At 39.5% G+C, this 24,991-nt stretch overlaps 1 protein-coding gene across 5 annotated transcripts in view; it reads left to right on the top strand.

Annotated features, from left to right (window-relative positions):
• The first annotated feature begins 23,781 nt into the window (after positions 1-23,781).
• ORC5 (origin recognition complex subunit 5) overlaps positions 23,782-24,991 on the top strand; it is an 82,668-nt gene continuing 81,458 nt past the window's right edge. For 4 of the 5 annotated variants that reach the window (XM_026867857.1, XM_026867858.1, XM_026867855.1 and 1 more), the window contains exon 1: positions 23,782-23,824. The gene's annotated coding sequence lies outside the window, so the exon portion shown is untranslated. Of the gene's footprint in view, positions 23,843-24,991 lie in introns of all 5 variants that reach the window. The other variant, XM_026867856.1, reaches the window with a different exon arrangement.

Consider the following 24,991-nt stretch of genomic DNA (forward strand, 5'->3'; position numbering starts at 1 on the left):
ATATTGTTATTGCTCTCTTCAGATTACAATGAAACAGTCAGCCTTTCCTCAGATTAATATCCTTGTTCAGAGGCATTTCAGCTGCCTTTTGTCCTAAGCCAAGATGCAAAAAGAAAGATTTGCATAACTGAAGCATACTTGGAACTTACATATGGATTACTTATGATTTGAGTATTATTTTCTTCTGTATTCATCTGAAGACAAAACATCTGCATAAACATGCATACAAAAGTAAGTTTTTCCACTCAGGCATACAAAATTCATCTGCAGGTAGGATTGCAGTTACCCCCCTGGCAAAAAAATCTCCAAAACACACTAACATAAAAAAGACAATGACCAAGTACTTTAGTTCAAAATTCTTCATAGTTAAGTAGTAAATGATGAATATTTCCTTCTGGCTGTAATATGTGTTACAGCTTTAAATTATTACATATGCAGCAGCAGTGATCAAAAGCCTTCTCCATTAATAATGCCTAATGGACTACTTTTGTGCAGATTTAGGAACAAGGTGATACTCTGCATCTGGCCATGCAGGCAGCATGTACTCAGTGGGTCTGCTGCATCCTTGATGTGTCAGAAATACAGTGCACAGAAATATGCAAGACCCAACTGCACTTTCTCATCTCACATCATGTAGTTACACCACCCACCCTTCATCTGGATCACATCTCCGTTGCTTGTGACCAGTGCTAGCTGTGCTCAACTGAGAATCTAACCTGCAGAGAGATGGCCAATACATGATACAAAATGACATGTACAAAATACCCCAAAACTCATTTGACTTCCTATCATGTCTTCTCCTCAAAACTCTTTCTTAACATCAAGCATTAGTGAACCTCTCTAAATATAGGACACTACTGCCCTTCTGGAGATTAGGAACCACCAGCCTTCAAACTGACCCAGTGGCCAGTCCACCTAAAAACACAGCCTTCTTGACTGCATAGGGTAGGAAAGCAACAAGAAATACTATATTCAATGAGGTCCTGAGTGATCAGTTACTCAAAAATCATGATAAAGGATGGACACTTCCCATGCTCATTGTGAACACATAGAAAGGTTGGTTTGACTCTCCTGAACTAGAAGTATTTTTAGCTGGAGATCCTTAGCTGCAGTGCATTTGACTGCAGTTGGCACTGATAGGGGAAATCTGGAAATTCCTTTGATTCCAAAATTAAATTTGGAGAAAACTATATTAGGGTTTTTATGTTTAGCTGAAAACAAACCAAAATAAAAGTGAGATGCTGTTTATTGTTACAGGAACAAAAATATCCAGTTAAGAGAATGGGGAAGGCAGAATCAAGTAACTGTTAATTCCTTGTGCTCAGACAAATTTTACTCACAGCAGTACAGAACTAAGAATACAAAAAGCTTAAGGGCAGAAAGCATTCTGGTATCTTCCCTGATACTAGTGGGGAACTTGAATTGCTTACGGGTTGTCTGATGTTTTCTTAAGGTTTCTTTAGATTTTTTAGACTTTTTAAAATCTATGTACGTTGAGGCCCCTCCAGCAGTATTTGATGATGTACAGATGTGTCCCGATCCAATGTCAGGGGAGGTTTCAATATGGTCCCAAGAGTGAGATTAAGACACAAATGAAGTCAAATGCCATACACTCAAACCAGTTTTTATTATTAAAAGTGAAGAGTCATAGTGATAGGACAGAATGGAAGGAAAAGACAGAAATCAAGGTAGCATCCAGAATAGAGTTGCGAGAATAGTCACCACCATGGATCCAGCAGCATGCTGTTGGTCCTCAGTCTTCAGTTCTTCTGTGGTGGGTGCACACACAACAAATTTCCGTCACCTTTTAAGCTCATTTTATCGGTTGATTTACACACTAGACAAAGAGAGGCAGGTATTCTATAAACTCATTTACATGAGACAAGGAAAAAGGTGGAGCATGGGTTCTCCACATACATTGAGGGGGAATGGGGTGCACCACCCACTGTCCAATTGAGTCGGTGGTCCTGCTCACTGTGCCTGATCTTTGTTTTTCCCTCAGTTCCCACAGATCTGCTGACTTCATGCTTCTTGAGCTATCATCTGGCTTCTGGGGCTAAAATGATCACCTCTTATCAGTACTTATCACTTCTTCACTGGTCAGGTCCCAAAGTGGTTAGCAAGGCCTGCATGGCATCTGGTATAAACAATAGACCCACAAAGTATAGGGTTTACACAATGGAGCCAGTGATTAGCGGTCCCTGTGCTTGATGAGAAGCACCTGGTTCCACTCAGTCCACCTTTCCCCCTCTTTACGGCTTATCTAAGGAGTTTGTCAATACAACTGCAAGGGAGTGGGAGGGTGCATCCTTTTATACACTTCTGCTTCCTTACATTCCTTAGGTAACATTCCTTAGACTTATTACAAAGGCCACAGCTGGTCCTTCATGAATGTTCCAGGCATTACTTACACCACACCGTGACTCAAAACACACAAACAAGCAAGCTTTGAGACAATCATTTGATATTTCAGTCTCTCACAAGATGTTGAAATGAAAAACTTGTAACATGGACTCTGTAAATGCAAGTAGAGAGGTTGGATTAAGGAGGGTTTAAAATGACCATTAAAATGTCCTCATTATACTCACCTATTTCAGACTCTGTTCATGTTCTCTTTGGTCTTTAGTGCTAACAATATATTCAAAAGACCAGGTTACTGCTGATTTGTAGCTGTTGCAGTGATCAGTGAATTATATGCTGCTGAGAGTTGTGGGTTTTTTTATGAGGATTTTTTTTTTTTTTTCTAGAAATAGAGTGGAAAGTGGTCACAGGTTTTGTTACAGAGATGATCTGAATAAGACAGTCCTTCAAAAAACTGCTGAAGATAGATACTTTTTCCCTGTGGTGATAAGAAAGTATGTCTGCTGTCAGGTTCACTTGTTTTTTTGCGCACTCAGAGAGAGCTTCCCGCAATTGTGGAGACACGTGGGTGAAGACAGTTTCATTTTGGCTAAGTCACCATAGGGATCCTGCATCTGGAGCTGCAGGAGAGCAGGTTGTCACTTGCCATTAGCTTTGTTTTGATTCTGTAGGCCAGTATGCATCTCAGATATTGCCTGGTTAACTCCTCTGCTGCTGATGTGGGGAAGGATGGTCACTGAGGAGGACAGCCTGTGAGCTGGAATGAATACCTACACTCAATTCCTGGCTCTGCTGGAGTTCACCTGGTCATTTGTGCCTTATCAGAGACTCAAAGAAATGATAAAGCTGTAATATGGATTAGCCAGTCAGTGTACTTGAAATTAGGAATCTGCTGCAGCCAGGCTACAGCATCCCATTGCCAGGACCCACTCTCATTATTTAAGGCCATGCAGTGCACTGGAATAACATGCTCTTAGCAAAGAGACCAGGGGATGATTAAAGTACTGGACTTGTGTCCACAGGCTGTAAGGGATGCTAGTATACTGATACAAGGAAATGATCACTTGCTTTGCAACTATTTACTTATAGCAACTTATAATGATTTCTGAATATTGCTTAATAATCCTGCTTGCCCTGACTGTTCTGTGGAATCTTACCAAGGACTATTGTGTTCATCAAAAAAAAGCAGTTTTCTGTGGAAACTTACCAAGAAGTACAATGTTCAGCAAAAATAAGAAACATGTCCTTGGAAAGCAGATGTGTTCGAACAAGTTTCGTCTTTGTAGTGGACAGATAGCCATGTATGGGCAGGAGAAACTAATATACTGGTGCTTTTAGATAAGATAGAGGTGGTAAACCAGCAGGAAACACTCTTGTTATTCAAGAAATTGGTTAAGAGAACCTACGCATGCTCTGAGGAAAAGTACAAGGTGAGGAGGACCGTGAGCCTTCCTCCAAAAGATCCCTGAAGACGGCCACCAGGAGGCAATGCGCAGGTGCAAAGATAACATAAACTGCTGACACCAGCCTTTTGAACTTACCCAGCCTTACTTATGAATATGTATATTTGTCTTATGTAACTCAATGAATATGTATGTCCACACTCCGTAAGTTTCTGGTAAAACTTCTGGTTGGTGTGCAAGCTTTGTGGAGAAATCCCCTTGCACCCCAGCACTGGAGTAAACATTCCTGCTACATAACTCTCTCTGAGTTTAGAGTCTGTTTCTGTGAATCAATACCTCTTTATATTATTTTAATAACTGCTCATTCTTAAGGTCGACTTGAAAAATTTTGCTTTCAGGTATGCTCTAAGATATGTTTCCCTCTTTCATGCCTGGTGAGAAGTATGCCTGCATAATCTATGAGAGGCATGCGAGCTGCTGAAAGAAACATGGCATGTAATTAAATGAGAATGGTTGGGCTTGCCTTTGCCTTACTCAGTTCATTTTAATTGTGTCTGACACTCAGTGCCTTGTGTGTTTCTCCAGAGACTGGAATGGATGTGCTGGACATACCATGCACAACAAAACCTGGAACTAAAGAAATGCCTGTGTGGCAGAGAAACCCCAAAGAAGATGGGCAAAACTGCAAGTATTTTGTCATCAAACTAATGTTTTATTAATTACTCTGCTCGGACTGTGCCCAGTCCAAGTCTATGTGGAGAGATGAGTAAACGCAGAGAATGGTGTGGGATTTTGGCATGTAGTGCACTGTTCTGAATAACATAAACAACACGATTTTCAAAGATCCTTCTTGTATTAATGCTAAACCGATCTCTTGTGAAGTAGTTCCCTCTTTTAAGCGATTGTAAAAGGAGGCAAAAACAGGTGGAAGGCAGAAGCCCTGAGCAGCTTCCAGCCTAAAGGAGATGGGGAATGCAATGCAGGTCATTGGCTGAATGGAATGAGAGATGACACTGATGCTAATCAACGTTTTTAGTCTCTTGCAGAATACATATTAGAAAACCCAAAGAGGGTAGTTAATTCTTTTTAAAGACCGTTTTAACTAATGGAAACAGTAACACAAGCTCTGGTGAATTCAGTGATTCAGAAAACCAGTGTGAAGCAGCTCCTGTTTGTCTGCCCCAGAACAGGCTGCCCTCCTCCCCTTCATTTCAATTCTAATGAAGACTGCATTTGAAAGTAGACAGGAATCCAAATATAAGGCTCCGGTTTTTGTTATCAGTAAGGACTTGTATGAGCTTCTTTCAGAGCCCTTACCTCTGCAGTAATAGCTAGTTGCAGCCTAAGTGATATATAGAAGTGTGAACATTAGTCTTTCCCTCACTGCACGCACTTCATGCTGGCTTCCTTCACATAGACACAGTCCATTAAAAAAGTCAGATTTTTCCCCCTGAGGGTATCACATGCAGTAATTAAATCAAACACGTATAAGAGTTAGACAGGGGGACTGACAATACATTTGAAGCCACTGTGCTTCAAATACAGGGTGGTGCACATCAGTTCAGGCTGATCATTTTTTTCCAGTAGAGATTTGTTACAGTGCAGGTTGCTCAATTCTGCAAATATGTAGGCATCTTGGTGGCATTTAAGCATATGCTTTACATTTAGTATGTGAATAGATGTAGTTTGTTTCGGTGTAATACCCATTTACCTAAAATTAAGCATATGCTTACTCGTCTGTTAGTCTGTAGCCAGTGTTTCGCGGACTCTACAAGCTTTCCTAGGATGAAGTCTGAGGACAAGGAGAAAGGAACAAGAAAGAGCTTTCATGCCTCCTGAACGGGTTGAGCAGCATTCAGAGCAGAGGCAGACTTTTACCATCTGTGCTCAGCTAGAGCTCTGGTCAGCAGAAAGGAGATATAGCCACAGTATGAAGAAAGAGGATGCAGAGCATCCCAGAGCCTGGAGCAACCTGGGCTGAATGTGTTTTCTTCCATCCAGTTAGCGTGAGCTCACTTTGGATAAGCCAGCTGAGCTAAATGCTTTGGAGCTGGGTGTGAGTAGGACCCTGGTCATCACTAAATGGTGTGGCATGCCGCCTGTCTGGGTTTGTAAATGGAGATTACAGTGCAAGGGGCAAATGCCAAATAGTTGCTAAGTGGGCTATCGAGAACCTGATTGCAATGTAAATGATACATTAAAAACGCTGGAGAGGGTCTTCCCTCTCACTGCATAAATGCAACTCAAGTGAAATGTTACAGTTTGAAAAACTGACGCGGATATATTTCTGCTTCAGTATAATGCTATGGGGGTGAAACAGAGCTTCAGGATAACAGTGGGAGCTCCCAAACAAATTTAATACCAAAGCAATGCACCTGAATTTTGCTTTAGAGATGCTCTAGCAAACAAAAGTGCTTTCTTGAATGAAAGCCTAGTTATGTGATAAAATTCATCTTTATTTAGGAGAACCCTCTAACAAAGGCTGAGAAAAGTTCCTTCACTTTTCCTGAGCTGGAGCTGTAGATACATGTTCCCTGTGTTAGCAGTCAGACTAGATGGAGTCACTTTCCCACACAGCCTGGAAGTTGTGAATTGTTCTTAAGGAAATAGTAGTGCTGGCTTCCAAAAGGCTTCTAAGCCTCTGAAGTTACTAAGGAAGGCACAAAGGCCAAACTGACAGCTTCATTTCTGCTTGCTTCCCCATGGCTTCCTCAATGCTTGTGGAGTTTCAGAGTAGAACCACTGTTGTAAAAGGATGAAAGAGAGAAAAATTAGCAAAACACAAAAAGGCAATGTTTCTCATACGATCTGCAGCTCAGAAAGTTATGCTTTGTAACCACGATCATTGTTGCTATAAACAAATTTATGGTTGCTTAGTTCTAGGATAGAACTATTGTATTGTTAAGATTTATGACCAACAGAATGGTGATTTGACACCATGCTGTGGAAAGTTCCTATTTCTGTGTCGTTTAGGTGAACTTACCCTCTATAGCTTAAGTTACCCGCATCTTCATGAAGCCCCTTACCCTTTGAACATATTCATATTAATAGGTAGATACTGTGACTTTAAGTGAAAGTGAGGAATTAAACTAGCCAATAGATAGTATTGTGATAAAATACTAACCAGTAGTTACGTATAGTGGCATGTGTTTGTGTGCAGAATCAAATAAAGATGGTGTGTGTTTGTAACTCAGTGTGCTGACCACTTTGGATGCCTAGCACCCTTTTCTGTGCAGAACTGTAATAAATACAAGTCTCTCAACTCTGTGTGTTAATTGCCTCTGCACACCAGGTGAAGAACCCTAGTTATGGGACAACACTACTACTAAGAAATGGACTCCATCTAGACCAGTCACTGGGTAACAATTTCACTCCTACCTTGTGATCCATACTAAGGTATATTTTGGCTAGCAGCAGCAGGCACAAATCAGACTCTTCTTTTTTGTAACCTTCTCGTATCTTCTGGGAGTATGCAGCTATTTATAATCCTGCCAGATGTTCCAAGGAGGCTTTCTTGCAGCATGTGTTCATCATCCATCAATAACTTTGCATGCAGATTGTGGGATCATCCTTACCATCTGTACCATGTTTTCGTATTTCTTGATTTATCTCTTACTGTCATGGAGTCAAGTGTGTTCTTTTAAGCCAGTGCTGTTCATGCAGTGACTATGAAGGACAGGAGAAGGCTCAGGCTCCCCAGTGCAGTAGCCCGTGGTGACAGGAGTCTAAGCAGCTTCATTTTTGCCACTGCAGCACCAGTTCCGCTCAACATGATGCAGCAACACATGTAGGAACTTCCCTTTTCCCTAACAGCACCTTGTTCTCAGGCAAGAAGGGCAAAAAGAGCAGTTTCTGGACTCACCAGCTACTTTTAATACATTTGTTGCATTGCAGAGGATGAAGACAGGTAGTATTATGTGGCTGTGAGTACCTAATTTGTGCAGGCTTATGAAATGTGTTTGTTTACAGTCTGCATGCTCTTTGTATTTAACAAAGACTTCTCAGTGCTGTGAGATAATTCTTTGGTTTAAATTCATCTTTCGAAGAAAAAGGCCAGTAAGAAATGGACTGATTGGTGTATTACGAGAAGCATCTGCATCCCAGTGCTTCCCAGAAGGTCTCCCCAGTTATCTGTTGCTTGCTGGAATGCCTCAGCATGCACTTTTGTAATTCAAGTAATACACAAGAAAGCTCTTTTTAAAAAATAAGAAGCTAAGAAGTGTCTCTACTGGTAGCAAAATGTGTTAACCATGCCTTTCAGATATTTCTAAGTGTTGGGTTAGAGTCAGAAAGTCCACGAAAGATCAGATCATAACTCACATTTTGCATATATCGTCCAGTGATATGAGATGATTTGGGATGCTTACAATTCATGGTGCCCAACACGAAACATATAAGGGACCTCGTGGGTATTAAGATATTTCTGAGAAATCAAACTTTCTAGGATGTCACAAATCCAGTAAAAAAAAATAATAAATCCAGACATCAGTGCTGATTATTTGGTGATACCAAAGCACAGTGTAATTCAGCACAACTGAGTTTTTCTCTCCCCGAATCAATATAATGCAGCAATATCACTGACATACAAGGTTAGCAAATTGCCACAGCATTCTTTGGAATTGTATTTTCATTAGAAAAATTATAAATCTTGTATAACAAGATCACAACTTAAGCTCACTCCTGTGCAGACAGATCATGTTCTCTGGTATGATTATCACCGTGACTGTAATGACACAACACTAGCCATCAAGGAGCAAAGATTTTGAAGGACCATAGAGGGGGCGTGAGCAAACCTGAAAATAAATTGCATGATAGAAACTTTAAAAGCTCCATTAATCGAGATAACTTACCTATAACAAATATATACTTAATGGAAGTTATTTGTTGCTGATTTGTACAACACCTAAAGGAAGTGGTTATGAAAATTTGAGGTTTCTTTCATATTTTGCTTTGTTGCTGTTGTGAGAATCCAGTGCTTGAAATCAAAGGTGTTATATAAATAAGTGTAATGAGAGGCAGAAAAAGGAGTCTTGTAAATTCTAATACAACCAAAATCATAATTGACCATGTGATCAAGTCTCACCAGAGGCTAGAAAAAGCAATCATATATGATTTGGTTACCATTAGACTTGTAAATCTATTCTTATAAATGCTACCATGAGCTAGAATACATTAGTCATATCAAACTGTCCACAAAATTAACCAAAAGTCTGAAGAAAGCCCTCAAACTCTTAATGAATTAATCAAAAATAAAAAGTAACATTAAGTTACAGATTTTTAGTTTACTCCTTAGATGGATGAGCTGGACTTATTAATAAACTGAATTGATACTTATTGTGATGTAAATTTGAAAAAATAAAGCTTTGGCAAAATAGTAACTGTGTACTTCATGCTCTATTGGCCTGAAGGTGTTAACTGCATAAAAATCTGCTTTAGAAAACCCAGAAAGTGAGCTTTTCCCCGTTAGATCATATACAAACGCTTTGGTACCTAATTTCTGCAGTGAGGGTTTAATCCTTGCCAATAATTGCTGAGACACAGCTTCACTCACCGAGTTTGGAAACACAGGCACTGGGCAGAGAGAAGAACCTGGGACAATTCTTTGCTGGGGACATGAAGTCACTGGCCACATGTGCCACTGCAGGGCATAAAGGCAGGACAGATAGCCCTCATCCCACTGTTATCCCTTTCAGAAAGATGATAGTATTACAGCTTTCTTCTGTGAAAATGACTGAGATGTCTCTCATCAAATCTGTCTGAATCACACTTGCACCTCTTGTTTGATTATTCCAGATTTAGTATTTTCTAGGTCAAGGCTATTTCACTGCCACTATCTGAGCTGTCACCAAAACGAGTTATATCTTCAATTATAGAAACACATGGGATATCACACCTTTTGTTCATACTTGTTGTGGACATGTTGTCAAGACATAATCCATTCTTACATGTTTCATTTTACCCTGAACTCCAGAAGAAAACTAGCATACTTCATCATATAATAACAGCATTTTGCTGGATGGCTTGCCGTTCCTTTCCTCTAGAAACAGCATCCCTGTTTCTGGAAGAAATTTTTGTTGAGGAGTATTATGAACTGTTTTGCTAGATGTCAAGGATATATCCATACCTATCACAGGAACTCCCACACATTCTTATTTCTCATTTGATGCTTGCATCTCCAGGACTCTCCATCCATTTTCACTGGTCTCTCCCCAGCATTCTCACTCAGCAAGCTCCCAGTTTCTGCCTCCAAATATTGTTGTCTGCTACTCCCCAGAGCCCCTTTGGTCTCCTTCCTCATGGCCCTTTGCTGCCATACATGCTGTTCCCCTCTGGGCTGTTGTGCTGTTCCTAATTCAGCCCGTAATTTGTACATTAGAATACATGTAACAGGTGTCGCGGTAGAGACGGTCATGCGACAATTGACAATTAAGTTAGGAGTAAAAGAAGTGTGTTTATTGTTTTCTACATGCTTTATATATCTTTTACAACTACCACAAGCTCTAACATAATTGGCTAAACCCATAGCAACGGTACATGATTGGATAGCAAAGTTTTACTTCTGAACATGATTAACACAGTTCCTTATCTGTGTTCAACAGTTTCATGTTTCTTCCAGCAGATGTTCGCTGTCCTTGCTCCTTATCTGTGGTATGCCCTCCTGCATGCAGACTTCTCATGGGTACGGGATGATCTGGCTGAGGTTAAATTCCATCTGCTCTGCCAGGCGTTCAGCAGACCCGCTGCCTACCCCGACAAACAGGTGTAGCAGACCATAAGATGTCTGCCACTGCCATGCATCTTTTGCAAGAGGATGGTGAAGGGAAAACCAGCAAAGATACCTTTGATTACTAACTTCTGCTGGAAGTAACAAAAACATACCAAGGAAGTGTGTGAAATACATAAGGCTTCCGAAGTATTTTGTGAACCCACCAGGACATAGGTGAAGTCTGCAGCACTGAGCACTTCTTCCGTGCCTGGACTCAAGGCTCACTGATGCAGCTGGGTTTTATTTGCTGTGGCAGTCACAGTAACAATGACAACTGTTCTGCTGATTAGGGATACCAATTAAACTCAGATACCAAAGTGAAAAGAGTAGGTGTGTTTTACTCAAAATAACTAAATAATATAACAAAACAATACAGAAAACATACAGTAAGACAGATTAGTGCACTTAAACAAGTAGGAAAATACAGGGTAATGCATCAAACCATTACTACCTGAGAGAAAGAATAGTGACTAAAAAAGATCCATCACCACTTGCACATGTTACCATCATCCAGCCCCGCAGTGGCTGGGGAGCCCCGGTTACAGCGAGGGTTTGCAGAGCCTGTCCCGGCAAGGGGGAAATCCTACGTGGTGCGTCCACCCATAGGTGAGGCTGACAAAGTCGCTGTGAGTGGGCCCAGCCTTATATACCGGAGATAGACAGGCCAGAATAGTTGGCACCTTTGTTTTGAGCGGAACATCTGGTTTCACCCTCTCATTAGATTCTCCCAGAGCCTGGCCAGGGCTCAAGGGAGAAGCTAAGGGAGTTTCCCTCCTTATCTCATTTATTTATGTTCTTTTTAAAACAAGGCCATACGTCTGTCCCAAGGCCAGACAGCTGGCTTCATGGCTTTCTTAACTTACCCCTACACAGAGAAAAAGAAAGATACATTCAGAATAGACATGTTTTCATTGTATCCATCACCAGTAATGAGCATATGATATCTAAGCTACATGTTTCATTAATGAGCATATTCATTAGTGACTACATACTAAGATAGCAGCTTCTGCTCGGGGCCTGTTGCTCAGGCTTCAATACCTCCTCCTTTTACATCAGAATAGGTGGTTTGTTATAACTTAGTACAATACCTACTAGCACAATGGTTATCAGTTATAAAATATACAGGATTCATCTATAGGTCAGCTCTGGCTTGGGCCTGTTTTCCAAGCCTTAGCACTTCAACAACTTAAAAATTAACAACTTCGACATAACAGTTTCTGAATTATGCTGGGTTGGAGTAGAGGTTAGAATTTCCTTTTGAGCCATAGTCATATTTTGATCAAGACACGTTCAATATCGTGACTCGATTCATAAATAATTGATGTGGTTGTTACATGGTTTTGCCTTTGATCTTTTCAGAATGAAACAGAATTCAACACATGCAGTATCTTGAGACATGTAAACAAATAAAACTGAGATATCAGCAGGATACATATTGACACAAAGGCAGAGTTTGGCAGCTTCACTAGTTTCACAGAGAAAACACTTACTGTACTCCAGAAGTTTGAAATCATCAGTTGAAATGTCCTCAAATGAAAACTGTTTTTACTCATAGTTGAGAGAATTCTTCTTGATAGAGTATCAGCCGACATTTTTTTCTTTTAAATCTTCACATCTTCTCTAACCAATACAGTTTGTCTCCTCCCTCAATTCTAGCTCAGCAATACTATCTCTCTCTCTCTCTCAAGTCAGTTCTTTTTTGTATGAAAGTAAAAATCATGGCCTCTCTCTTTCACATCAGTCCTCAGAGATGAAAAGTCATGCTGAGCTAAAAGGGTCAAAACTGGAGTTCTTAACCTGCCTCTGTTTCTTGACTTTCTGTGGGCAACATCTCCATCCTGCTGGTCACTGGTAACATCTTTATGCTGAAATGATATCTCTACTCAGCACAGGATTTTTGCACATATAGCCCATCACCACACACACGTCCTCACTCTTTAACAGGAAATATTGCCTGCATCTCTGATCAGCGCATGGTGTCAACCTACACTGTCCTTCCAGTCGACACTACCTACACTTAAAAGGTTTTTATACATTTTCTTAAATACCATCAGAGCTATCTCTTTCCGTTTCCTTCCTTAACACTGCCTTTTGGTACAAAATACACCAAGGAAAAATAAAAAAAAATGGCAATAATTAGGCTTCCACTAAACTATGACTATGGCTTATTCTGGTGATTAACCTGACCTGTCACCAGTCTGTCTGTCTCTAGTTTTTGGACTCTGACCTCACACATACATGTAGAAACACAATATATAGATCATAATTACAAAGTACCTTGGAATTAAATTATATTCTACAAAGATTGTGGGGGATGGTAGGGCTGAGTCATCAAAACTAGCCTGTTGATTGTGACCTTCACATGAAGCTGTAAATTAAGGGGCCAACAACTACTGGACCTGCAGATGGAGAATACCAAACAGAAGCCTGAAGGTGGAATATGATGCTCAGTGTATGGTATCAGTGAAATACTGCATGTGATTTCAGAACTGATTTTTAAATACTCGGTTTTAAATATTAAAAGAATAATAAGCAAAAATACTGTTTACATGTCACAAGCAGAGGGTATAGCTGACTACAAGAACATACTAGTAAGTAAAGAGAAGAAAAAACATTTCTAAGTGCAGAAATTCTCAAGGCAGCACAGATTTTTCTTTAGATAAAAGCTGAGTGTAGGTTTTGTAGGTTAAGTGCTAAAATACTTTGAAAAAAAATATGGTTGTTATAAATATTGACAAAGTAGCTGAAAGACATGAAGAAGAAAGAGCTTAGTCCTACATGGTCATTTATTGCTACCCGAAGGGTACTGTAAGTATCTGTAAATCTGTATCTACCAAGGTTTGTACAGCTTTTCTCTCCAAATCATGTATTATTTATTGTAGTTGAAAGAAACCTCAACATACTGGTGATAAATGCAATGAAAGAACTACTACCTAAAATTACCTTGTACTCCTTTGCTTATCACTCACCAAACAGACATCTTTTTATTAATACAGTGCATTAGAAATGGGAGCTTATTACATTATCACCATTAGTCTTACTGGTTAAACACTTTCATTTTACAAGTAAATTATTTCAGCTCAGTAGAAAGAGCAAATCAATTTTTTGCTTACTGTCATTAGCACTAATTAATAATTAATTAGGGTTATTAAAAATTGTTAGTGCAGAATTTTTCTCCTCTGCACTTCTTAAATGCCAAATTTATTTTGCTGAGAGGTTGGCATAAGACTGAGACAGCTGCAGGGCCATGGAAAATAAGCTGAAGAAAAAGTTCAAACTGAGAAGTAGATAGGATTTCAAGTTAGTCTTAGTAATCAGTCTATCTGCCCAGGGTGAAATTTAGCTGTTTTTTTACTTCTATAGATTAAAACTGTAATATTAAAGTTTAGTCCATAAACGTGATGACTCAGTTGCTGCTTTCTCCTGCATTATTGATATTTAGTTGATTTTCTATTTAAAGATTAAATTAATCTTCAATTCTATATGGACAAAAATGGATTGGGATCTGTCTCTCATATTTCACTGGAAGCTAGTAAAAAACCCTCACAGGAATGAAGTTAAGCATGATATTGCTGTGACTATGAGACAGCAATCGACTCAATCACTTTTAAAATAATACCAAGCCCAGATGGAAGAAAACCAGCTCACAATGAATGTTTGAGCAGTCATATGCCCAGTTCAATCCCAAGAGATTTTGCTCCCTGGGAATGTGAATCCTGCATCACAGACGATGCAATGGAAGAAGAAAAAAACCCACTAAAGTTTCTAGGATGTCATGTTCCAGCACAGAAGACTAACTGGGGTAAAGCTGTAAGCCAAGGCTGTCAGCAGACTCAGCTTAGGGTACGTCAGGATATGAGCAAAGATAAATGCAGTGTGAGTTACTTCTTGGCTCTATGGTGAGTTTAATACAAGTGAAAACAACTTCGGGTTTACTTTAATTTACACTGGGATCTAGAAAGCTCCTGTATAAGCCTACAGTGAGGAAATGTGGCTGAAGTAGAACTAATGAAGGTGTTAAGGGGTCTCTAACAAAATGCCTGTGTGAACTGCCCATGGTGGTACCCTGGAAACGTGAGAAAAGCACAATCCACATGATTCAGTCAATGTGGCTGTGCAGCCCTTACCTCGACCAAGCATAGCCACATGCATCTGGATTGGAGTACTAACAACCACATGCCATGGTTTTGGTTCACATGACCCATAAGAAAGTGGGATTAAAGATTTTGCATATCAGAAATGGATATAAAGTAATATTAATAATTAGCTACTCTCCCAACCTGGATATGCATGTTTAGTTTCGGTCAATTTCTTTTTAATCAAGGTGCCTTACCTGGCTGTCACTGTACTGACTAGCCACATCTTTTTTCATGTCACATCTTAGGAGTAAGAGAATGTCAATTATTTTTTGAAGTAGAACATTTTTACCAAAGATGTTTCTTAAAAGTACCAGTGTCCCATTTTAATTCTCTGCACTATCACAAGTATTGATGAGCAGAACTATTCCTTTTTAACACACTCCTAGCACATACACAGATGCATACATACTCACATATATGTATATACTCATATGCTCACAATATAAATATGAGTAACATAATAATTGCCTTAGGTTAACACCTGAGTCAGTGCTACATTGGGCTGAATGACAGGGAGAATTAGAACACTGGCCTACAACTGAAAAATACATTTTCACTGTTAAAAAGCACATTCCCCGGCTATAGGCCAATTATTTGGCTCAGCACAGGACCCTACCAAACAACCTGTCTTTGTAGGTAACACAGCATTCTGACATTTTTCCTGTTCCAGGAAGCAGTGATGTGAGCTGAGTTGCATCCAGTTGACTGATTGCATTATCCCATTGTTATGTCTACATCAAGCGTATCCTCACATGATACTCAAATTCTATCTCTGTCATATGGTTCATCCTTCAGACGTTATATTTCTAGCAATTTCAGACATTAAAACAAAGTGTGAAACTGTCTTAATTGTGAATGGGTGATTTTTCCTTTACAAATATGTGGTACATTGATAATATTCCCACCACCAGATTAGTAGGAGAACACGCAGCAAGTCATGTTGACTATGTTTAGAGAAACCTGGCAAACATTGCTGCATTTCACAGCAGAATTTGCAAATCCCATCAGTGAGCTATACAGACCAGAAAGGTTTGGAGACTCCAGTTACTGCCCTAACTTCTGCCACAAATCAAAAAGCATTGCAATTTGATGAGAGGGGAACTGTCGCCAAACATGGCAATCAGTTCAGATACAGTTTTGCTTTGAGGCTTCTCTGGTGCATAATGGTGTACAAATGCAAAGTGGAATGTATTTTTCAGCTGGTGTATTCCTGCATATTTTCAATAAACTTCTACATAGCTAGTACCATAGATACAGAAATTGACCTATAGATATATTTGAGATTGGCAAGTGGATACAAAAATGAAATTGGCAGGAATGTCTGGACTGACAGAGACACTCATGCATGTATGCAACACAAAATAGGACCATAAGGTGAGCTGCATTAGAAAACTATATTGCCTGTCTGTGATACCAAACTGCTGAGCAATATGTCTTCACCTCTCATTTCACTGATGGGCACATTGCTAAGTGCTCTAGCACAGAATTTTGAACAGTGATTTTCCCTGGGCAGTTGCATACTATGATGTTTTAGGAAGAAAGAAAAGTAAGGCATTACAAATAATGTCATGAAATGGAACATCATTTAATTTATGACTCATTAATATGCTGAAGCACGCTTACTCTTTTGAAACTCTGCAATCAAAATTATAAAAAAATAGAATTGGGGAAATGCAAAAGCAAGACTCACTTCCATCTTCACAGGTTAGTTTTTTGAACTACAGATTCTATATTTAGGTAGCCAAATGGCTGCTCAGTGGCAGACACAGAATAGCAAAGGCCTTTTCAGCTAAAGGTGACTATTTTATTCTTTCCCTCAGCTTTCCCTCTGAGTCTGTGAAAAACCAAATAGCATTATTTGTAAATTCCACCCAGTCCTGTCCCTATCCAGGCTCCTGCAGGGACAAGAAATAAAGGTACACAAGCAATTTATTTTTTGGTTTGATTCCAGAAGAAAATAGTTTTGCATATTGAAACATTTAAATAAAAGCTTGATTCATCTGAGAATAAATATTACGCATATAAGATTTTTCTAACACATAACTAGAGAAATCTCTAGATGCTTGCTGGTGATTTGCTTAAATTTTGCATGCCATAAAACCTATGCTTTTTACTGAATTCTGAAAAAGCACTCATAAGTCACTAACACGTCAGATGCAGTCTCACAAAGTTCATTTTTCTGCAGCGCATACGCAAATGCCAGTTATGGAAAGCCATTAAGTCCAAACTCAGGTGCCTAATAAATTCAGTCTGCATTCCAGTATTTAGGCAAGTAAACAAAGAATTTCCAGGTAGAACTAACTTTGGCTATAAATGGCATCACTTTGGTATGACTTTCAAAATCTGAGTATATAGCGATAAATAAAAGGTTTTGGTTACGTGTTAAGTGTTGGAAACATGAGAAAAGCAGAACAGTGAGAAATCAGTAAAACACACATTTCCTTGACACAGGGTGCCCAGAGCAAGCACAGGACGGGATGGAGGTCCAGTGATTTTTGTTTGTTGTGGCACCAAGGAGGAATGCAAAGCGGGATGTAGGCCGCGCAGTCCTATTCTTTCACTTATTTCAAGGACTTATACTTTATCTCCTTCTCTACTTTTTTTCTCTCAAGGGATGATTTTTGCAGTGGCTTGCCAGCCTTGTTCCTCATCCTCCCTCTTTTCTCACAAAACCCAGCTGTACCCCTTTCATCAAGCCGACCTTGTTTCTCATCCTCCATTTTTTCCCCACAAAAACCAGCTGTACCTCTGGCACCAAAGAATGTGCTGTGTCATTACTCAAAAGATAATGGCTTGACTACAGTCCCACCCGCTCACACATACAAACTAAGGTAAATACTACTCCAAGTTTTTACCTAACTTGGAGGGATGATAATCCAACACCAAATCAGAGGGACAGATCGATGGGTTTGTGCTCTTATCCCACCCGGAAGGGATGCCTTTTGGTAAGATTTCCTCGGCTTATGCTGAGTGAGACTTAGTGTGTGTGATTGCAACATTTTTTTCTTTCGTGTAGTGCTGTATAGCCAACCTGCAGTTTATGCATTTATCGTAGGCAATCTCAAAGAATCTGTAGATGTTGCACAGGAATAAACTGTACTGTTCATGAATCTGACTGCTTCTCTTGAATGCAGCTGGACCCACAGCATACGGGCTGTTTGTGCATCTAGTGTCAGGCCTATAGTTATGGCCATAATTGGGATACCTATGAAGAGATAAGTCCAGCCACCCCTAACACCTCTAATCTCTGAGGACCAGCTAGAACACAAGAGGATTCAACTCTTACCAAATTTATTCTCACCCTAAATGCAACAGTATGTGTAATGACATCCATCTCCCTTTGTCATCCTGATTTATAGAGTATAATTGTAACTTATAAAAACTCAGCAGTTTTGTATGCAAAAGTGATACGCTCCTGGTAAAGAGTTCTCTGAGGAATATGTACATTACTGCAGTCTGCTACATACCTTCTTAGAGAAATACACATACTAACTAATACACTGATTTAACTGAGGATGTTGGTCCTAGGACATAATTTTCCCCGAAAAATAAAGTGGAAAATAAACAGTGCCTAGAATTAATGGAAATTTAAGTAAAAATTAAACTATCTCCAGTATGAACTGATTGTGTTTATTGGCAGTTGGTGGAAAGGTATTTATTTTCTTTCCTTCACCTTGAACAGATTGTGCCCCTTGGGGTCTAAATTCTAAGTAAACTGTTATGATACTACGCAACAGATTTGTCTGAGCAGCCAGCTGAAATTTAGCAGTATTTGGCTATGGTGATATTTTTATCAAATCTCATTTGGAGATCTCAAACTCTAGATGGTTCATCACATATTTCTGTCTGCAAAATCCTCTGCATTAGATACTACGGGAGTATTTCATCCATAGAATTACTGTTTTTCATATTAATGAGTTATAAATGAGAGCTTAATTACTACTAATTGCTTGAAAATCCAGTGTCGGTGATTATAATCACTAATGATTAGATTGTTAAACATTCATCTTTGTCTATCTTTAGGAAACTTAATCAGAAATTATGGATCAGATCCTCAGTTTCTGATTCTACTGCTAAGTGTCAGTGGCAGAGAACCTCTGCCAGCTGTGAGCTGTGCTGGGTCACCACTGGTGTTACCCCCTGGCAGTGACATCGGGGCTGAGTGGGAGACAGCAAAAGATGTGAAGGGAATACATTGCACTCCTGCAATCCACAGCTCACAGAACTGCCTCCAGGGACTGTTTATCCTGATGTAACTGAGTCCTTTGGTCTAAATCTATTACAAAGCCTTACTACCCCTGATCTTCCTTGTTTCAGTATCAGGAGAATGAGGAGGTGAGCTGATACCCTGAAGGCACCTAATAACTTCTCACAGTTACAAGTGCAAAGTGGGCTTGCACAGATTTATCTACCTGTGTACGACTTCAGTTGACATTAAGTAATAATTGTTAGGCTTCTGGTGAGCATTTAAAATGTGTTCAAACTGCTTTGTTACGCACCTGACCACCTTTCTACAGCTGGTGCATAGAGCTGCTTTCCCCAGAATAGCCTGCAGCAGAGTAGGTGTCCTTCCTACAAACCGAAGTTATCTGGTCAAACATACTTTTGCCCTTCAAATGTTCTTTTAGTATGTATTTAGTTATGCATTTTTTAAATAATACACTTGCAAAACAATACCAGTTAGAATCCATCTGGATAAACACTAAGGAGGTTGCTTTTATTAGTGTATTGTCTCATCTCTCACATGTATTTTACCAAAGTTTGCATTCCTCCTTATTGCAGTATTGTACTTAAAATATTTATCTGCTCTTGTTACAACATTATCCTTTAGTTTAAGCAGCTCTTCACCCCTTTGGCATCTATACTTCAACAAGGCTCAAATCCCACCCTTATTTAGGATGTGTCAGCCATCAGCAGATAAAGCTGGAACTATTTTAGAAGTTATTGCAGATATCCTTTTTTCTGTCATTATTTAAGGTTAGTTCCTTTACCACAGTGTGCACAACGAACCACCAGAGTTCTCTTCATCCACTTCGAAGAAAAATCATCCAGTTTATATTTTAAATAATCTCTACCTGGAAATTTAAGTTAAATAGATGACTTGTGTAGAGGTAGATGATGACATTATCCTTTCCACTGGCTCAGCTGAAAGAGCTGTATCATCCAACAAGGCAGGAAATATGGTTGCAGTAATTTCTTAAACCACCTCAATGACTCTTTCAAGAGAACATCTCCCCAGAGCAATAATTTCTTATCTTCCTGCTCTTTGTCAGAGCCATTTTCTGCACCTCTGTCAGCTTGAATTGACTTTTTTGAATAGTAAGAGACTGCTAAGTAATAATCCAGATGCAGTCTCAATAGCATCCTGCACAATGGCTTCTCTGGTAAAATTACCTATCTTGGAAAGACCGAGAGAAATAAAAACTGAAATACTGCACATATTCTATATATTTAATTCTCTCTATATAGTTCTACATACATATAAAACCTACATAGAATATGTATGTGTTCTATAAACAGTCCTATGTATATATGTAGATAACTACGTGTATAAATTAAAGAATCTAATCCTGTAATTCACTTAAGCACATGTTTGTAAGTTTAAGGAATGACAAATCCCAGTGATAGAGATGAGTGTATATTCTAAGCTTAAAAGATTGTTGTTGAACTGGAGCTATGGATAAGAAAACTTAAAGGAATATTAATCATTATTTGTACTGAAAATCAGTTTGACAAAAAAAGTATTAATATAAAATATCTGACCATAAACACAAGGAGAAAGGATTCTCTCCAGCTCTGTTATACACAAGTTTCAAACCTCAGTCTGCTGCCTGCTTTCTCTTTTTGAATATATTTAATATGTAGGAAACTCATAGTCAGAATAAGATAAAAAGACATGACAGCTTAGTATAAATTAAGAAGCATTTAAAGTTGTGCAGAAATGCATATTCAGTTAACAACATCAGTGAAAATTGTGGTTGATGAAAGATGTAAACCAAAACAAAATTCTCATGCTACACAACCAGGTAAATACTTAGGATACAGGAATTCTCACTCTAGCAACTGCTACTTAAGAGTTTTCACCACTTGAATGAAAATAAAAGATCACACTTACTAAATTTAAGCAATTTTGCTGGGAAGTAGAGACTTCCTGTAGGAATATATGGACACTGATAGGCCTGAGAGACTGGACAGAACTGTTCAACAGTCTTTTGTAATAGTTTTTAATCAGCAGGTTTAAGAGTCCAGGATTCTGTATTACTTACTTCAGGTCAGTCCTGCAAAAACAGAGCATTATAGTCGACCATTTCAATCAGTGCAGATATTCTTAATAACTTTAAATTATTAAAGCTATACAGATACATATTTTTTTTGGTTTTTACCTTATGGTAACAATGGTGCCACCTTGGATTAATAAACAGAATTATTAGTGGGTGTTTTGTCTGAATTCCAGATTAGAAGCCCAATGAGACAGTAGTGGTGGTACCACTCAGTTAAGAAGCAGGGTTTTGGAAGCAAGGCTGCAACTACTGAAGTAGCTATTTTTTGGTTTGCTTTAATTTCATCTGGAATGGTTCCCTGAGCTAGCTCTCTTCATAATTACTCAAATGCTAGGACCAGAAAATGAGTGGAAGGGGGGGTGGATCAGGGAGAGTGAGACTCTGCTCTTTGAGGGAATATGGATTTATGTTGGGTTGAAGTGACCCTGGAGTGACTGCAGCCTGAACCATCAATGCTCCTACAGAATCACTACAGTGAAAACTACTTTTTTAAAGACTGATCTCTCATTTCAGGATTCTTGCTCAACTCAAAGCCAGATTTCAGATTTGCTCAGTAGTAATCCATAGAAGATGCAAATTCTGAACATCATTAAGAACTGCTTCCAAAGTACTTGATTTCAGTTCCCACATAGGCTGTCCAAATGTGGACTTTCTGGCACTCTTGCAGGTTTTTTTTCTTTTTTGTGTGTGTGTGGTTTTTTTTGTTTTTGTTTTTTTTTTTTTTTTTTCCTGATACGTGGCCTATCTGTATGTGGAGGAATCTGCCCCAACAGATTCCATGGTTTCAAGAGCTAGAAAAAAGTGTATCACTCTGTTGGGAAGCATATGCCTTGACACCACAGTTTAAAATATACCTATTATTCAAATTAGTTTTTTTTTAACAAGAGAAGTGGACTGAATTAGTAACACTACAGCTTTTGTCCATATGTATGCAAATCCAGTAACATAAAAATTAATTTCATATTATTATTATGCTTTGGCAAAACTGTGATAAATAACAGGCTGTTTAAAAAACTAAGACCATACACAAACTGTATATATATAACATAAATCAGAATCAGTTGCATCTTTTTTTTCCTTCTCTTTTCCTAATTCCATTCAGGATGGTTTTGGTCCATTAATTTACAATATGTCTCTGTAAATCTGAAATTCTGTTCAGGCCAAGCTATGATGATTGTGCGTGCACACAAATATATTCAAAAAACTGACTGTTAAAAAGAAATCATGCCTGATTCATACAAGCTTTACTTATTTAACATTTCACCCAGCTCAGGCTATGGTGGGTGAGTATCACTTTAGCCTTCATAATGCAGTATGCAGTTGTCATATTTATCCCTCTAATAAAATGTGCAATGTTTATGCTTAATATAACTTTAGCTGTAATTTGAATGTATTGTTGTGAATTTTTAGAGTGCCATCTGCAAAGCCTGACTGGAGCAGAAACTCCACAGCCATGCCTTTAAGCCGTATTCTATATTAAGTCATGTGCACAATTTCATGATAACTTTCTTTGAGTATCTTTTCTATTTGTAACATTTATTTTCCAGGTGTGAAGAGAGGATGGATGCAATGTCTCCAGACCCCTTGTTGTGGATGGAGTGATGTGCTTCCTTCATAAGAGAGAAGTAGCAATATGTTTATTGATATAAAACAGTGATTTAACTAAGTGTGATAGTAAATGTGACAGTTGATGGCAAGGTTAACTTGGTATTTACTGGATAGAGGGCAGGGTCAGACAAAACTGTCAGTGAGACCCTCCTGTTGAATCACAAGGTTCAGAACGGACCCCCTTGCTTTCTAAACTCCTCGTCAGAGAGGACTCTAGGTGCGGCTGGGTCCACTCCTAGTCCCAGACTTGGTCAACGGTTTATGTCTAAAGGATTATATGTGTGCACTTAATCCCTCAGCCAAGATTTCAAAGCATGCTTATTCCATTCACTTTCTGAGTATCTGACATGATAAGGATTTCCATGAACCTCAAGGAATAACGCTGACAGGCATCCCTACTCAAGGGGAGATCCTTGTGTGCAGCCCACTGCTCTGCAGGAAAGCTCAGTGGGCCCTGGTCTGTCCGCTATTTATGGAGTAAGATGATTGACTTACAGTCATATTTGCATACCAGCTGTATTTTGGTTGGTGCATGCTCAGCTAGTCCTCAGCTGTTGAGCAAGATTTATGGCCCTTATCTGTTGTGGTGTTGTATGTCCAGTTTAAACCAGATGCAGCCACCATGACCACCGCTAGTGGCTATTGCTTTAAGCAGAAAGGAGGGGGGAGGCACACCACCACACCCCTCCTGTGACCTATATGCTGTCCCCTCAGAGGATGCACCTTGAGGCTGACCCTCAACTCTGCACAACCAGATACTTGAACCACCACTCACTCATGTATCTGTGTGCCTGTAACAGAGGTGGCTGGAGTTAAACTAACAAATACCACAACCACAAATACCACAACCACGTACGCACTCACCACTTCCTTCTGACTCTACACCCCAGGTCTAGGCCTGGTCCCCCAACACCAGCACCTCTCTCCTCCCCAGTGACACCCTCCTCTCCTTGGCGAACTGCTGCCAAGCAGCTTCTAATACATGGCTCCAAAGCCACCTCTAGTCCAGCTACATGGTTCTCCCTATGGGATAAGCCTTATGCGTGCAACTCCCTGACCGCTACCCCGCCACCGAGCAGCTGCCGCCGCCTCCTCACAACCGCCCCGCCCCTCCAGCCCTTTCCCGCGCTGCCAGGCGCAGACTAAGGGCAGCAGCTTCACGTCGCTATGGCGCATGCGCGCGGGCTCTGCGCCTGCGCACTGAGCGGGGCAGGGGGGCTGTGCGCATGTGCAGAAAGCAGCCGCGGGAGCCGGCGCGCCGGCGGTGCGAGTGTGGTAGCCGGGGTGAGCCAGCGGCGGAGCGGAGCGGAGCGGTGGGACCCGGCCGGTTCGGTGGGTGGCCGGTGTCTGGCGCTTGGGGGGCGGGGAGTGGGGTGAAAGGGCAGACCGGTTTTTTGATAGCTGCATTACTTTGATTTCTCATATTTACTATGTCATTGACTTGTTTATTTTTCAGGTTGCTTCAGACTTACAGTTCCATGATATTTAACTGTAGTCCTTGTTAGGTGTGATATGATTACTTACAAATATGTGTGATTTGAAGTATTCAATTTCATTATACTGGATTACTTCTGTTATTAGGGTTATCCTTTCTCTCATTATTTCCACTTGTTTTTCTGCTGATGATTCCACAATCCCAATTTTTACTTCAGAAAACACTGAAGGTGAAGTGTAAAAAATAAAAGAAAAAATATTTTCTCAAATGTATTTATGGAAATAGTTAATAGGGGTTGATCCCAAAACGAACTCTATTAAGTATTTCAGTAACTACATTTGTATTTGTGAACCTCCTTGTAGCCCAGTAGCTCCCCTGTCAGTGCAACCCAATATTGCTTTTTTACTTCTGTTTTCAGTTTCCTATGCTATTTCTGATCTCCTTATGATAACCTAATATTTTTTCATGTGGTATTGTACTTATGCCCAGCATAACATATTTGGCAGTAAATATTTATGTTTTAAATCTCTTTGGAGTGCTTTGTTTATTATCTTTGTCTTGATAACTTGCAGATATATCTTTATTGTGCTATCTAAATTTCTAAACTTTATTTTTGGATGTCAAGTTATGTTACATTTGATTAAGTTATGTTGCATTTGAAGTTAGAATTCAGGTCATGAGGTTACTTCAGTTCTCTCTGCATGTTGTTGTTAACCTACAGACAAACGTACTGTCATTCCAGCAGCTCTAGAAGCTGCAGACAAAGTAGTATCTTTGAGATGTTTTTCAGTGTTCTGTCACTAAAATCCAGCCTTTCCAGCGTTTGATAATCAAGACTCTTCATCTTTCTTGATTAGTCCTTGTTTAAAAGGTAGACAGTAGTTAATATTACAGTTTTATCAAACTGGTTTGGGCTCCTACTATTTTTAAGAAGTATTTTCAGTCTTTACCATCAGGGAGGTGATGATCTGTGACTATTCTACTTTCCTCATTTTATT

This window comes from Athene cunicularia (assembly GCF_003259725.1).
Source record: "Athene cunicularia isolate RWA chromosome 1 unlocalized genomic scaffold, athCun1 chr1_part2, whole genome shotgun sequence".
Lineage (NCBI taxonomy): Eukaryota > Metazoa > Chordata > Aves > Strigiformes > Strigidae > Athene > Athene cunicularia.